Source organism: Pristiophorus japonicus, chromosome 21 (assembly GCF_044704955.1).
Source record: "Pristiophorus japonicus isolate sPriJap1 chromosome 21, sPriJap1.hap1, whole genome shotgun sequence".
NCBI lineage: Eukaryota > Metazoa > Chordata > Chondrichthyes > Pristiophoridae > Pristiophorus > Pristiophorus japonicus.
Window position 1 is genome coordinate 49,341,723 of NC_091997.1, and position 16,431 is coordinate 49,358,153.

The 16,431-nt window shown below is 44.9% G+C and overlaps 1 protein-coding gene across 3 annotated transcripts in view; it reads left to right on the forward strand.

Annotated features, from left to right (window-relative positions):
• The first annotated feature begins 631 nt into the window (after positions 1–631).
• tanc2a (tetratricopeptide repeat, ankyrin repeat and coiled-coil containing 2a) overlaps positions 632–16,431 on the forward strand; it is a 1,120,879-nt gene continuing 1,105,079 nt past the window's right edge. For all 3 annotated transcript variants that reach the window (XM_070864738.1, XM_070864743.1, XM_070864740.1), the window contains exon 1: positions 632–736. The gene's annotated coding sequence lies outside the window, so the exon portion shown is untranslated. The remainder of the gene's footprint in view (positions 737–16,431) is intronic.

Here is a 16,431-nt window from a genome sequence, read left to right on the forward strand (position 1 = left end):
ACCAGAGCCACAACTGCGGCGCTCCAGGAGAGAGCGTCGACCACCTGAAAGACTTAACCTCTGAAACTAAAAGACCTAAGGGGGAGGTGATGTCATGTATTTCACCATCTTGCAATGACAATAGTTATGTAACTGTAACTCATGCACACTGTACCTGTACCCTTGAAATGCACACCCCGACCACAGGGGGTGAGCTTGCGGGAGACATTCCTCACCTGGGTTTCCAGGTATAAAAGGGGAGGTCCCACACAGGGTCAGCACTCCTTGGTCCTGGGAATAAAGTGAAGATCACAGAGTGACCGTGAACTGATATATACATGCCTCGTGTGAGTTTGTAACAAGGTGCAGAGACACTACAGAGGTGTTGGTGGACGGATAGGCAATGTAGATCAGTGAGGACAGAAAACCATCCCCCTAACTCCAGGTGCCTTGTATCGGCTGGATCAAAAATAGTTTCTGTCCGTACACTCGGGACCCGAAAGTTACAATAAAATGTTACAGTATCTAATTCACCAACTGCCAGTCCACATGTGCAAAACTTCACCAAACACTACAGCACCCCACAAAGCAAGACTCAAAATTCAAAAGAAATTGTCTTTGTTTAGTGATTCTCCCTCTGCGACTTCAATGGGTAAGGTCACAATCCCTGGTCCGTGCTGATCCCCTGAACCTGGCGTGCAAGCAGGCTGACAGTGGCGATGTCAGCACCTCTTAAAGGGACATATCCATCTTACAGGTATGCTTGGAATTAAGCTTTTGGATTTTTTTTGTGATTTTATTGAAGTAGTGGCTTGTTGCAATAGATGTTAAAATATTTTTAAGTGTGTAGGGAATGCTGCTGGACACTTGCATGGCCTCGGATAGTAAAGAAAGGCCTCTGAAAAGACAGAAAATATTGCAAAGACTCAGCAGGTCAAGCAACATCCATGGAGAGATACAGGGGGGGGAATTGTCCCTTTGGGAAAGGCCCGTTAGCACCTTCGGGAGGTGCTAACGCGATGCTAATTTTTTATTGTCTGGGCACAATGACCAGAGCGCCCCTCCCCTGGAATTTCCCCCAAGATTCTGTGGGCGAAAACAGGTTTACACCGCACCCCGTACTTTTCTTCCTGGGCAGGGGCGCACACTGCGATGACATAATTGCCGTGTGTGCCAACTCCTTATCACCCCACGCCGATCCCCTTTGTGCCCCGCGGGGGTAGTTGCCCCACGGGCCACAAAGCTGCCACACTGGGGCACCCAAGCGACCCTTAAAGGGGAGGGTCTTGTGCAGCTGGCTTGGCCGAAACCCTTCCTTGTGGCCCAGTCGGCGCCACGAAAGCAGCTGCAGAGTTCACAACGGCCTTCCCCTTTAAAAGAACGGGAGGGATGTTGTGACACGTCAGCACAATGCCGCACGTGTGCGTTGTGCTGCGCATCGCGCCCTGCTACCGCCACACTAACACCCCGGCAGCACCCCGAGAAGGCCATTCCCACCTCCAATACCGCCCTGCAACTTTTTCTCTTTCTAAGTGCCCAATTCAGCAAGATTTAGCAGCTCATCTCGCCGGGCCCTTAATCTTCACTTAATCCAAATTGTGCGCCCCAAGCAGGATGCAGGGTAATTTAGCCCCCACAGAGTTCACGTCTCAGGTTGAGATGCTGCCTGACCAGCTGAGCATTTCCAGTGCTTTATGCCATCATTTCAGATTTACAGCATCTGTTTGCGGAGGGAAGAGGAAGACACAGAAGAGGAAGGAACAGAAGAGGAAGAAATAAAAGGAAGGATGCAACCAGACTGTCCCTTTCCGGCCAGGATATCTGGGATGGAATTATCTGCCTATGGTACCTGTGACCACAACCCCAATTCCCCTTTCCACATTTGTCCCACATTTTACCTTCCCTCTGTTACTGACCATTACAGTGTCCCCTTGGCCACAATACAGAAATAAAAGCCACCACAAGGCGAACCTTCCAATCCAACTATCCATGCAATATGACATCAAAAAATCAACTCATTATCCTTATGCATTCTCTTAGTGTCTTGTGTGTGCCTTTGCTTATCCTACTGATGTCACCCAATGGCTACAGCATGGCTGGTGGAACATGCTGATTTTTAGTGGGGGCACTGAAAATGGCCTCGCTGGTTGACCTTGAGGAGCTGGTGGCTGGGAGTATCAAATCAAGTGATGATGTTTCTTCTTCTTCTTCTTCTTGGCTCTCCTCTCCTTCTTGGTCACCCGCTGGCTGGACAGACTGCATTTCTTGAGTGTGTAAAATGAGCAAGGTACAAGGGTGGAGTTGTGGCGAGGGGAGGGTGGGAAAGCAAGAGGTGTATGCCAGAAGGAGGATAACGTATGAGGATACCAGCATCTTGTATCCTTTCAGCCCCACCGTTGGCCAAGGGTTCAGCCATACTCTTGCCAAGGGGTGAGGTGAGGCTAGGAATGGGAGATGTGCCTCGTGATTTGTGCAGATTGTTGGTAGGTGAGTGATTGGGGATGGATTGAGCAGTGTGGAGTTGGTAGAAGACGGCTTTTGAAGAAACATTCACTGACCTTGACCATTGGTCGGAGATAATGGAGCTTCTTTGGGCACTACCGCCAGGTGGTGGGGACAACACTGCTGGCAGTGACAGCCTCAGTGATGTAGTCCCACATCCTTTTTTCTGGAGGGCCTCCTAGCCCCTGTGGGTAGAGGACCCCTCTTCAGTGTTGCCCCCCTGAACAAAGCTGGAATGCTGCGTGCGAGACCCTGGGTACCCCTTCCCAGGCTTGCTAAACCATTTGTGTTAGTGGTGAAGTACTTTTCCCATTTTTTCAGGTTTGGAAGGGAATTAAGCTTTAAGAGCTGGAGAATCACATTTGGTACTTCTTTATAATGTAAATTTTTTTTTTGAAACTGCATATTAATTTGTATCCATCCTGAGTGTATTGTCCGTTTAATTCATAGCCCTTTTAACTGCCCACAATGCCTAGTGAGCTGCACAGCCTCGCTCCCAGAGGCCGTGCAACCCTCGAATGCCACTTCAAGACGGGAACTTCGCCTCGCAGGTCTCCACTAACGCCACCAGGAGGGCGTTGCACAGAATGTCGGCACAGCGCCACCTATCTCCAGCCCCCCAGATGAATTTATTCTTCTTAGCATTGTGGCCATTTTCAGCAGCCGTTAACTCCTGTTGCCGCTGACTTTCGCGGCGAACACGAATTTATAGACATTGCATTATCAGCCTCTGTGTACAGGTTCTGAAATGCTAACAATAGCAAGTTTAGTAAATTTTTTGTCCTTTGCTTTAGTTACGTGTAGTGCTTTGCCTTAAGATGTGTGCAAACCAGCTTCAATATTTTTTGGCAAATCTGTTTTTTTCACAAGTCTTACTGTTTGTTCATAGAATCATAGAAACTTACAGCACAGAAGGAGTCCAGTCGGCCCATCATGTCCATGCCGGCTGACTAAGAGCTATCCAGCCTAATCCCACTTTCCGTAGCTCTTGGCCATAGCCTTGTAGGTTACGGCACTTCAAGTGCATATACAAGTACTTTTTAAATATGATGAGGGTTTCTGCCTCTACCGCCCTTTCATGCAGTGAATTCCAGACCTCCACCACCCTCTGGGTGAAAAGGGTTTTCCTCATCTCCCCTCTAATCCTTCTACTAACTACATTAAATCTATGCCCCCTGATTATTGACCCTTCTGCTAAGGGAAATAGGTCCTTCTTATCCACTCTATCTAGGCCCCTCATAATATTATCTCCCCTCAGCCTCCGCAGTTCTGAAGAAAACAACCCCAGCCTATCCAATCTTTCCTCATAACTAAAATTTTCCAGTCCTGGCAACGTCCTCGTAAATCTCCTCTGTACCCTCTCTAGTGCAATTATATCCCTCCTGTAATGTGGTGACTAGAGCTGTACGCCGTACTCAAGCTGTGTTAGGCAATTAGTGTTGCATGCATGTCTAACATAACTGCCCTGCTCTTATATTCTGTGCCTCAGCTAATAAAGGAAAGCATCCGTATGCCTTTTTAACTAACTTATCGACCTGTCCTCCTACCTTTAAGGATCCGTGGACATACAACTCCAAGGTCCCTCTGTTCCTCCACACCTCTCAGTATCCTCCCATTCATTCTATATTTCCTTGCCTTGTTGCACCTCCCCAAATGCATTACCTCACACTTGCATTTTCCACTTTTCTGCCTAACTGACCAGTCGATCGATATCTTCCTGCAGTCTATAGCATTCCTCCTCACTGACAACCACGCGGCCAATTTTAGTATCATCAGCAAACTTCTTTATTGTGCCCCCTACATTTAAGTCTAATTCATTAATATATATTACAAAAAGCAAGGGACCGAGTACTGAGCCCTGTGGAACCTCACTGGAAGCAGCCTTCCAGTCTCAAAAACACCCGTCAACCACTACCCTTTGCTTCCTGCCACTGAACCAATTTTAGATCCAATTGGCCACTCTCCCTTGGATCCCATGGGCTTTTACATTTTTGATCAGCCTGCCATGTGGGACCTTGTCAAAAGCCTTGCTAAAATCCATGTAGACTACATCAAACGCATTGCCCTCATCAACCCTCCTTGTTACCTCCTCAAAAAATGCAATCAAGTTAGCCGGACACGACTTTCCCTTAACAAATCCATGCTGACTCTCCTTGATTAATATGTGTCTTTCTAAATGAAGGTTTATACTGTCCCTCAGAATTAATTCCAATAATTTGCCCATCACCGAGATTAAACTAACTGGCCTGTAATTACTTGGTTTATCCCTTCCTCCCTTTTTAAACAAGGGTACAATGTTAGCAGTTCTCCAATCCTTTGGCCCCATTCCTGTAGCCAGGGAGGATTGGAAAATAATGGTCAGAGCCTCTGCAATTTCCTCCCTTGCTTCTTTTAATAGCCTCGGATATATTTAACCGGTCTTGGCGATTTATCTACTTTCAAAGATGCTAAATCCCTTAGTACTTCCTTTCTTACTATGTTCATCCCATCCAATATTTCACTCTCTTCCTCCTTAACTTCAACATCGGCATCGTCCCCCTCTTTTGTGATGACAGCTGCAATGTATTCATTAAGTACCTTACCCACATCCTCTGCCTCCACACATAGGTTACTATTTTGGTCCCGAATTGGCCCTATTCTTTCCTTAGTTATCCTCTTGCTCTTTATGTGATTATAAAACACCTTTGGGTTTTCTTTGATTCTACTTGCCAGTACTTTGTCATGCCCTCGATTTGCTTTCCTAATTTCCTTTTTAATTTCACCCCTACACTTTCTATACTCTTCTCAGCTTTCTGCAGTATTGAGCTCTCGATGTCTGATAGAAGCTTCCCTTTTTTGCCTTATCTTACCCTGTATGCACCGTGTCATCCAGGGAGCTCTAAATTTGGCAGTTCTACCATTTTTCTTTGTGGGAACATGTTTACCCTGAACCCCTTGTATCTCCCTCTTGAATGTCTCCCACTGTTCTGACACTGATTTGCCTCCAAGTAGCTGTTTCCAGTCCACTTTTGCTAAATCACTTCTCAACCTGGTAAAATTGACCTTCCCCGATTTAGAACCTTTACTCCTGTTTTATCTTTGTCTTTATCCATTATTATGCTAAAATGAACTGAATTATGATCACTACCACAAAAATGCTCTCCCAGTGATACTCCTTCCACCTGCCCAGCTTAATTCTCTAAAAATAAATCCAGAGCTGCCCCGCTGTTGGGCTTGCTACGTACTGACTAAAAAAGTCCTCCTGAATGCAATTTAGAAATTATGTACCCTCTATATCTTTTACACAGATTGTATGCCAGTTAATAGAAGGGTAATTGAAATCCCCCATTATTATTATTGTTTTTGCACTTGTCAGAAATTTGTCGACAAATTTACTCTTCTATCTCCCTCAAACTGTTCAGGAGTCTATAGTACTCTCCCAGCAATGTGATTGCCCCTTTTTTGTTCTTTTGTTCAACCCACATAGCCTCATTTGATGATCCTTCTAACATATCATCCCTTCTCACAGCTGTAATTGTTTCTTTAACCAATATTGCCACGCCTCCCTCCTTTTTGAACCCCCTCTCTATCTTGTCTGAAAACCAGGAACGTTGAGCTGCCATTCCTGCCCCTCTTTCAGTCATGTTTCTGTAATCGTAAGATATTGGGCCGCAAATTGTGGTTTGAGGCTTCCTTCGTACGTACGCCTCTGACCAGAAAAAAATCTACGAAACTACCTTTTGGTCCCGGAGGAACATAGGATTCCGGTCTGAGGCCTGCACTCGCTGCGCAGCGCACGGGGACTTGTCTATGTTGGAATCACGTGGGCCTGGACCACCAATTACTATCTCGTATTCTCATTGATAAAAATGGGAGCTCTGTTTGTACGGGCTCCTATTACTATCAATGAGAATAACCCCCTAAAACAAGAAACACATCATAATAAATAAATAAAACACCTCATATATTTAAAATTAATTGAAATTAAATGTAATTAAATGTTTTAGAAAAAAAATATATTTAAATAAATTGTCCTTAATGGACAGGTTTGTTAATATAAATATGAGTGATTACATTTAATTTTTCTATGTTTTAAAAGTTACGGTGGTAAAAGTAAGCTATAAGCCTGCTTTTACCAGGTGTAAAGGTTTAAAGGACATTTGCTGGGCATGAGTTGGGCAAATAGCCCAATCTCTGACGCACGAACGTCCTTCCTGCGGGGATGCGTAGAAGAAATTTTGACAGATTGGAAAGACCAGTTCTTGGTGCATGCACATTGCACCCCGAGAACTGGCTTTTGTGAGGCCTCGCCGGGTGCATTCGCACTTCGTATGCACCCGGCGAGCCCGCAATTTTCTGTCCACCACACTTCCACGTGTCTATCTGTGCTCTCAGCTCATCTGCCTTGTTCACTATACTCCTTGCATTTAGGTATATACCATTAAGCACATGGTTGCACATGATGCCAACACAAGCATTGTGACTATTGCAGATTTCAGGAGCGTCTCTTATTGATCTCAGTCTAAAGTAGTTCAGCTGATGAAACTTTATTAAACTGTCATCTCATCTGAAATTACCTCCTGACAGAAGAGAGCCTTACAAACCACAGTTTTACTATTTCTACAGTATATCGTTTAAAAAAAAATCTGCAATTGGTGCGATGATCCTCATTGCTTGTAACAACAGAAATGTTGTAATGTTTTACAGATATCTGTACTTTTTTGACTTTGGATAGACTGGATATATGTAATTTAAAAATTACTATCAGCTAGCCATAGCTTTTGCATCTGGATCAGGAGTTGCTAATACACAAAACTGACCAGGTTCATTCATATTTTCAGTAAGAATTGGCTCTCCTTTCTTTACATAAACTAATTCGGTAAAATCTGTTGGGTTGGTGGGCAGTCTGTCTCTGAAGTATTAATGAATGTGCTTATGCAGACCAGGGAAAGTACACTAATGCATTGTCATTAATGGCTGGTTCATCAAGGCATATGCTTGGGATGAAGATCATTAATATCTCAATATTAACATCTTTGACATGAAATACTTCTATTGAAATAAAGATACTCTCTCGCTACTCAAATTCAGTTTACCTGTGAATTTGAATTCCCTGGGAGCAATCATGTCATTGCATTGGAGAAACTTGTTTTATTCACAAGTCTCGCAGCTTATTGAATTGTGTAAGAAATATTTTCCAAGTAGGATGTCTTAATCTCTTAGGAACTGACTACCTTTATGTTTTAAGTATTGAACAAAGGAACATAGGAATTGCAAGACAAAAAAAACACCAAGGTCCATCTAGTTTGCCTTCTACATCCTGGTAGTCCCTTGGTACAATGATAATGGAGTTGTTGACTAATCATAGAAATCAATCTCCATCAGGTAGTCTACAATAGACCCGGACATGAGTCGAGGAACAACCTCCAGTCGTGGAAACCAGGGCCTCAATATTACCTCCTCCCCCCGCCCCCCCCACCCCGCCCCCATGATGGGCGGGAGACGGTTGTGGGGGGGGGGGGGTTAAAAAGTGAAATGAGCAGAGCACGACTCCAACCCTCTGTGCATGTGGCCTGCCATTTTTACGACAGCAGATATCGGGGCGTCCGAGTGTCCCACCGTGGAGTGGCGGAGTGCTTAATTAACATTTAAATCGGACAACCAACAGTGCATTGGGAGTCTGATTTGAAATTAACTGTGGCTGCATGGGTTTCCCAGGCATTGGGAAAGTGGCAGTGAAACGGAGGCAGGAGCTGGCGGCTCCACAAGGTAAGTAGCTCAGTACTCCTCGAGGGCTAGGAGAAGCAGGAGTGTTCCCCTGCCCCTTAAAGTGCTTTTGGCCTGCCCTAGTCCCAATTTCCAGCCTCCCCCACACAGCCCAGTTCACCAACCTCCCCCTCCATCCAACTGCCAACCACTTGATTGCCGACCACCCATCCTAGCCCCAATCGTAGGCTAGATTGTAGAAATCGTTAAGATCGGCAGGGCCATCATGTCTCTGGCCTTGCTCTGCACCCTCCCCACCTCCCTGTAAATATCGGGGCCCATAACCCCAAATCCTGCTGTTCCTCCCAAACACGCTACGCTTACCATATGCCATGTCTTAAATAACTCATACTGTATCGCAAACTATTATTTTCTGAAAGAAATCTATCAAATTTGCATTTGGAAGAATCAACACTATCGACTTCCACTGCCTCCTGAGAGAACCTGCTTCATGGATTCATGGATTTACCACTCACTCACTGAATAATGGGGAGTAATTTTAACCTATCTGACCGGGGTGGGGGGAACTCATGCTCCACGATCTTATTTTGAATAAGGGTTTCCATAACTTTACCCACAACGTACATGAAAGTCACTGGTCTGCAATTCCCTGGGTCACTTTTGCTTCCTTTGTTATAACTAGGAATAAGATGTACCTAGCTTGGCAGGCACCTCTCCAGTATTCAATGATTTCTGGAAGATTTTTGCCAGAGTTTCTACAATTTCCTTCCTTAGTTCCTTAAGAATCCCAGATGTATCTTATCCGGCACCTGAGATTTATTCATCTTATGTTTGCACAGCTGTTCGACAACCATGCTGGTAGTAATGTGAATATTGTCATAACTTAACTCTGCAGAGCATTCTAGCTCCCTTTCCAGATCAAGTAAGTTACCTGTCTTTTTGGTAGAAACTGAGGCAAAGATTTATTTAGTTCTTTTGCACACCTTCATCTGATCCCACGTTCAGTGGCCCTCCTCCATCCCTCATTTTCCTTTCTCTTAATATAACTAAAAAATCTTTTTATTAATATTCTTCACGTCTTGCCACATTCAATTGAGATTTTTTGGTACCATTCGGATGCTTTCTTTATACTACTGGCATGCCTTTTGATATTGAATCCATTCTAATTCTGTGCCATTTCTCTTCATAGCCTTAAATGCCTTTTCTTTCTTCTTTGAGTTGGTTGGTAGTCCTGTTCAACCAGGCAGGAGTGCCTTTAAGCTTTGCAAGAGTACACATTGGTCCATTGTATTCAAAATCACCTCCTTGAAGGAACTCCATGGCTCCTCCACTACCCCTAGCAATATTCAAACCTACCAGGCCCACTCTGACAGGACTTCACAAGCACCCACAAGGGTCTTCTTAAAATTTGGCAATTTTGTTTGTGTTTTTATAATCTTACCAGTCATTGCAAAGTCAAATGTAATCATATTAATAAAGCCTCAGCCAACTTTGTGTTGGAGATTTCATCATTCCTATTAATCATAATCAAATCCAAGATGTTTTCTTGGGTGCAGAACACTCTGCAGGCAGTGTCCAATGGGGGATTGCCATTCCAAGCACCAACCCACTCGCTACCTCATCCCGAGAAGCAATGGTGCATCCGGGGATGGGGGTGGAAGCAGGTAGATGGTTAGGATGGGGATTCCCCATTGGTACACCACTGGTAGGGTGGTCTGCACCCCTGGTGTTGACTTGCCTATTTCTTCCATCAGACCCCTAGGGTACTGGAGACTATTCCGCTTTGCCTGTTTTTCATGCTTTCCCTCTCCAACTTGCTTTAACTATTCCTACATCCTTTGTGTCTTTTATTTCTCATTTCTCTCATAATGTCTCCTATTGTCAAATACTATTATAACTTCTGTCAGTTAACCATCTCCTGTTCTCCACCGAACCACTTTACAGTTCATTCTTTCTCTTTCTTTGTGTGTAAATGTTCTGCTTTTCCCCCCTTCCCCTCATTCTGTTCCAACTTATAAACTGCTCATCTGTAATGTCTTCTGATTCCGATAAAGGGCTATGTCTGATATGATATTTTCCTTTCTTTACAGAAGCTGCCTGACTTGCTGAATGTTCCCAGCACTTTCTGTTTTTATTTTCAGGTTTCCAGCATCTGCAATATTTTGCCTTCATTGTAGAATTTTAACAGATTCAAAGATGCTGTCCAAATCTGTGGTTAAGAACTGCATGGAGCAGAAAGCACAATATGTGCATGTATGGGCCACTGTGGGCGACCCTCTTCTCAACACAAGTCCAACCTTGGAGATCCATTTACATTCAGAGCCTGAAATATTAAGTGCTTCTGTGGGTGTGTGTGTGGGGAGAGGGCATTCATCTGCTTGTGCCTCACAATCAGATTTAATTAATCTTCCAGAGTCAACCAGAATATAAGTATATTGGCCCAGAATTTGCTGAAGCGGGGCTTCTCGCGGCATGCCATGTTAGTTAGACTTTTTCCCTTACTCTTCAGCTCAAAAACTTTTGCCCTGTACTTTGCTGGAAGTGCAAGCTGGTAACCGCGTGGCCAGGGCAACGGGGCACCTAGGACCTTGATGAATGATGGGACCAACAGTCTATCTCCTTAACCAATAAGGTTTAAGGATTGAGAAAGAAACAGAGGAATAATGGAAATAGGGTGAATTAGAGTCAGGTCAGGTAGAGAAAAATAAATAAGGAGAGGGAAAGAAACATTGGATTGAGAGCGTGGAAAAGGGACAAAAAGAAAAAGTAAGACAAAATATAAAAATTTTAAACTTATAAATTCTCTAACAATTTACTACCTGAAGGAATGAGATTCCACAGTTTAAATTGTTCCCTTTTTGGGTCAGAGAGTTTGAGTGGCATTGCAGGAACATAAATCTCTTAATTGAAAAAGTATGAGCACTAACTTTCTGCGCTGAGTTTAAAGGGCAATTAATGCACAAGTGCAGCAATTTCATGAAACTCATGGAGAGGTTGAAGGTGTGCTGCTATTTTCACAAGGCTAATGATGGAGCAGCACAAATTGTCCAGCAATTTGTGGCGATTTGCAATTCATGAGATATCTCTTCCTTGCTTCATGTTGCTGGACAATTTACACATTAATAATAACGGCGTGCACATTAAAATCGCTGTTATTTTGGCAGTAAGTTCTGGGTCAGTAGAGTATAGAAGCTTAAAATGCTCCAACAATATAGGCAGGATACCATTCCCCAGCTGCCATTCTGTGGTGGACACTTTCACTCAGAGTGCTGAGACTTTTACAAGTCCTACTATTCTTTTAGAGAGGTCACCGTGATAACTGCAGAAATGGTTCAAAATATTTATGTTGAAGGTAGACAATAGGGATCAGATGAATGTTATATCTTTGCAACAAATAGACTTGACAACACAATTGCACTTGATATTTACTTCTATATTATGATGTTTGATCCACCTCGTGTACAAATATTGCACCCAATTAACACTCACCACCCCCACCCCCATATGTTTTCTGTTTGCACAAACATAAATAAATGTTTTTTTGTTTAGTCTAGGTTTTAAATTTTGAATTCAAAAGAGGCAGATTAAGTTGATGCAACATGCAGTAACATCATAATATCATAGAAGGTGAAATATATGTTCAAAGCAGATAAGGAAATTATTGGTTCTGTCCTTGTTGTCATGGCTGTGGCTACAGAAACTGCTTTAATTGGTTGGTTTTGGTCTCCTGTGTGGTGGTGGCAGTGTGGTTGCTAGGAGAATGCGTGTTGTTTAGTACAAGATTGTGCCTGATAGGAAGGTGAAGGGAAGGCAACTGTTGGAGCCTGAAAATTCAGCGTGTTTGCTGTGACCATATATGGAATAGAAATAATTGCATATAGCTAATATCTTACTCATCAGGAGAACAATGCAATCTTTGCTCTAAATTAAATATATACAGTAATAGATACATATAACATAATCAAGTATTTCAAGCAACATCATCTAAACCTGATTTTGTCTTAAAACGGATTTAATTAAATTAAATAAAACTTGTATTTCATTTCAAAACACACAATACATGAATTACTCTTTGAAATGCAAGCAGCAACATCCCAGAAACAGCTGTGTGATGACTGACCTGTTGAGCTGTTCTTAGTGATACTAGTTGAGATAGCAATGTTGCCCAGGACATTAGTTTGAATATCCATTTTCTCTTCAAATATTGCCATGGGATCTTAAGTATCATCTTGAATCACTGAAACAGATTTACTTGATCCTAGTTTAATGCCTCATCTTAAGGATGGAACCTCTCATAATGGAGCACTTTTTTATCATTCATGGGTTGTCGGTGTCGCTGGCAAAGCCAGCATTTATTGCCCATCCCTAATTACCTTTGAGTAGGTGGTGGCAAACCAGCTTCCTGAAATGCTGCAGTCCGGTGGTGAAGATACTCCCACAGTGCTGTTAGGTGGCGGAGTTCCAGGATTTTGACCCAGTGATGAAGAAGGAGCGGCGATATATTTCCAAGGCAGGAAGGGGTGTGCCTTGAAGGGGAACTAGGAAGTGGTGATGTTCCCATGCGCCTCTGCCCTTGTCTTTCTAGGTGGTAGAGGTCGCAGGTTTGGGAGGAGCTATGGAAGAAGCCTTGGCAAGTTGCTGCAGTGCATCTCTCAGTTTCGTATTCCTCATTTCTACCTCAGAGTGTTAACACCTATCTATGCAAACAAATTCTTGCAAGAATCTTATATATGAGATGTTGCTATGTTTCCAAATGCTATACTTTGCTATAGGATATTGTTAAGTTCTCTCTGTGTGTATATGTATATATCTTTATCTCTCTCTGTTTCAGCATGTTTCTCTGTCATGAATTATAATGTGAACACATAATCCAGGCTGACACGCCAATGCCAGAACTGAGGGAGTGCTGCACTGTCAGGGCACATAAGAACAGAAGAATTAGGAACAGGAGTAAGTCCTTTGAGCCTGCTCTGCCATTCAGTATGATCATGGCTGATCTTCGAATTCAACTCAACTTTGCTGCCTGAGCCCATAATACTTGATTTCCCTAGAGTCCAAAAATCTCTGTCAGCTGTGAATATACTCAATGATTCAGCGTTCACAGCCCTTTAGGATAGGGGGATGCCGTATTTTGGATGAGACGTTAAACCGAAGTCCTGTCTTCCCTCTTAGGTGGACATAAAAAATCCCATGGCATTATTTCAAAGAACAGCAGGAGAGTTCTCCCTGGTGTCTTGCCAATATTTAACCCTCAACGAATATCCCTGAAAAACAGATTATCTGGCCATTAGCTCATTGCTGTGTGTGGGACCTTACTGGGCACAAATTTGGTGTCATGTTTCCCTACATCACAACAGGACTACATTTCAAAAGTACTTAATTGTACTTAAAAGTACTTAATTGGCTGTAAAGCGCTTTGAGACATCGCAAGGTTATGAAAGGCGCTATATAAATGTAAGTCTTTCTTTCTGTCTCAGAGATTCATTGAGAAACAGCATCTGCCATTCATCGCCACACATGCCGGATAAGATTTCACATGGTATTCATGCCTCTCTGTGGGGCAAACGATTGGAAGTAGAATGATGTTTATCCTTCAGTTGTGAAAACAACTTTGAACTGCAATGATACATCTAAAAATATACAGAGACCTATTTATTGGTAGATTGGTTTTATTCAAAACAAATGAGGGCTCTATAAATATTTTCAAGAAATTTTGTTTTGGATGAACACAAATATTATTTAGAAATTCTAAAGTGATAGCATGCATGTGCGGCATTGAAAGATGATTCATGAATTAGTTTTGAGATCCTCATAATAGCTGAACTCAGGCTTTTAAAATCTAAGCTTGGTGTCACCTAATCACTACTTCCAAATAAACCTCAGGAGTAATTTCCAACTTGTCACCTGGGTGTGAAACTGACGAAGCAGATCGGAACCTATTATAAAAAGAGAGCAACACTTGCATTTTATATAGCGCCTTTCACGACCACCGGATGTCTCAAATCACTTTACAGCCGATGAAGTACTTTTGGAGTGTAGTCACTGTTGTACTGTGGGAAATGCGGCAGCCAACTTGCGCACAGCAAACTCCCACAAACAGCAATGTGATAATCACCAGATAATCTGTTTTTGTTATAGAAACATAGAAACAGAGAAAATAGGTGCAGGAATAGGCCATTCGGCCCTTCAAGCCTGCACCGCCATTCAATGAGTTCATGGCTGATTAAGGTATAAATATTTGGAGTAACTATTTGTAGTAAGTCTCCCCTCTGCACATGTGTCTCCTGGCACATGCGCAGAAGCGAGAATGAGGACAAATATCACCAACTCCGCCTCCCCGCCTCCCCCCCTCCCCCCGCCCTCGCCCAGCGCAATTCCCACTAACCCCTTTCTGCACATGCGTCAAACGCCACTTTGCAACTGATCCATCCAGCAGCAGCCTTGAGGCCCGAGCAGCCGAACATATCCGTCGAGCCTCCGAGCCACCTGCAGCGCCGAGCCACCTGCAGCACCGAGCCACCCGCAGCGCCAAGCCACCTGCAGCGCCGAGCCACCCGCAGCGCCGAGCCACCCGCAGCGCCGAGCCACCCGCAGCACCGAGCCCCGAGCGGACCCCAAGCCACCCGAAGCGCCACAAGCCCCGAGTGGGCCGCGGGCCTCGAGCTACCTGTAGCGCCGAGTCCTGAGGCTCCCGCAGCGCCGAGCCCCAAGTCGCCCCCGAGCCACCTGCATCGGCGAGTCTCGAGTCACCCGCAGTGTCACAAGCGGCTGCTTGGGGGGAGGAGGAGCGAGAGCGGGGCAGTGGGGTGAGTGGGAAGCGGGGATAGCGGTGAGAGGGAGAAGGGAGAGAGTTTTGGGGGGTGGGTGGAGAGAGAGAGAGCTTGGGGGGTAGAGACAGCTTGGTGGGAGAGAGAGAGAGAGAGAGAGCTTGCGGGGAGAGAGAGCTTGGGGAGAGAGAAAGCTTGGTGGGAGAGAGAGAGAGAGAGAGCTTGGGGGGAGAGAGAGCTTGGGGAGAGAGAAAGCTTGGCGGGAGAGAGAGAGAGAGAGAGCTTGGGGAGAGAGAAAACTTGGCGGGAGAGAGAGAGAGAGAGAGAGCTTGGGGGGAGAGAGAGAGAGAGAGAGAGCTTGGGGGGAGAGAGAGCTTGGGGAGAGAGAAAGCTTGGCGGGAGAGAGAGAGAGAGAGCTTGGGGAGAGAGAAAGTTTGGCGGGAGAGAGAGAGAGAGAGCTTGGGGGGAGAGAGAGAGAGCTTGGGGAGCGAGAGAGAGAGAGAGCCTGGGAATGGTGAGAGAGAGAGCAAGCTTGAGGGAGGGAAGAGGGAGAGAGAGAGAGAACTTGGGGGAGAAGAGAGAGAGTTTGGGGGGGGGAAGAGGCGGAGAGGCACAGTTGCGGGGGGGAGATCGGAGGGGAGAGAGGGAACGATGGGAAGACAGATCACGTTCTTCCAACCCCTTGGTGCGTGCAAGCTCAGTGCATGTGTTACAAGGGACATCGTTTTGGTGGATGAAATCCAGAAGTCACGACACTGTCACTATTCACTTCATAACCGATAAACCTGTTAACAATCCACACACAATGCCCCATCTATGGGGCGGGGTAAGGTCTTGCGGTTGGGTAACGGACTTCAGCTGTGGGAGCGATGCACTTGCGCTGGGGTAAGGGACTTCGGCTGTGGGAGGCAGCACATGTGCTGGGGTAAGGGTCTTTAGGTGGCGGAGGCAGCACTTGCGCTGGTATAAGGGACTTCAGCTGGGGGATGGATGCACTTGCGCTGGGGTAAGGGACTTTGGCTGGCACTTGGCTGGGGGAGGCAGCACATGTACTGGGGTAAAGGACTTTAGCTGGCGGAGGCAGCACTTGTGCTGGGATAATGGACTTCGGCTGGAAATTGGTGGCTTTTGGGGAGATCTATATTCTGTGGCTTCTGAAGTCAAAATGGATCGAATTACAGATTGGAAAGTCACTCAGAACGTGGGCTGAGCGGTCCCAGTTACGCATTCCAGGGGAACTTCAGGGTGTTGCTTATCCTCCAAGGGGACCAATCAACAATAGGTTATGTGAAAATGGAGAGCCAATCAGGGAAACGGCTGCCTTTCACACCGCTACCCAGCTTAGTGTCACTGCAAACTTGGAGATATTACACTTAATTCCTTCATCTTAATCATTGATGTATATTGTGAATAGCTGGGGTCCCAGCACTGAGCCCTGTGACACCTCACTTGTCTCTGCCTGCCATTCTGAGAAGGA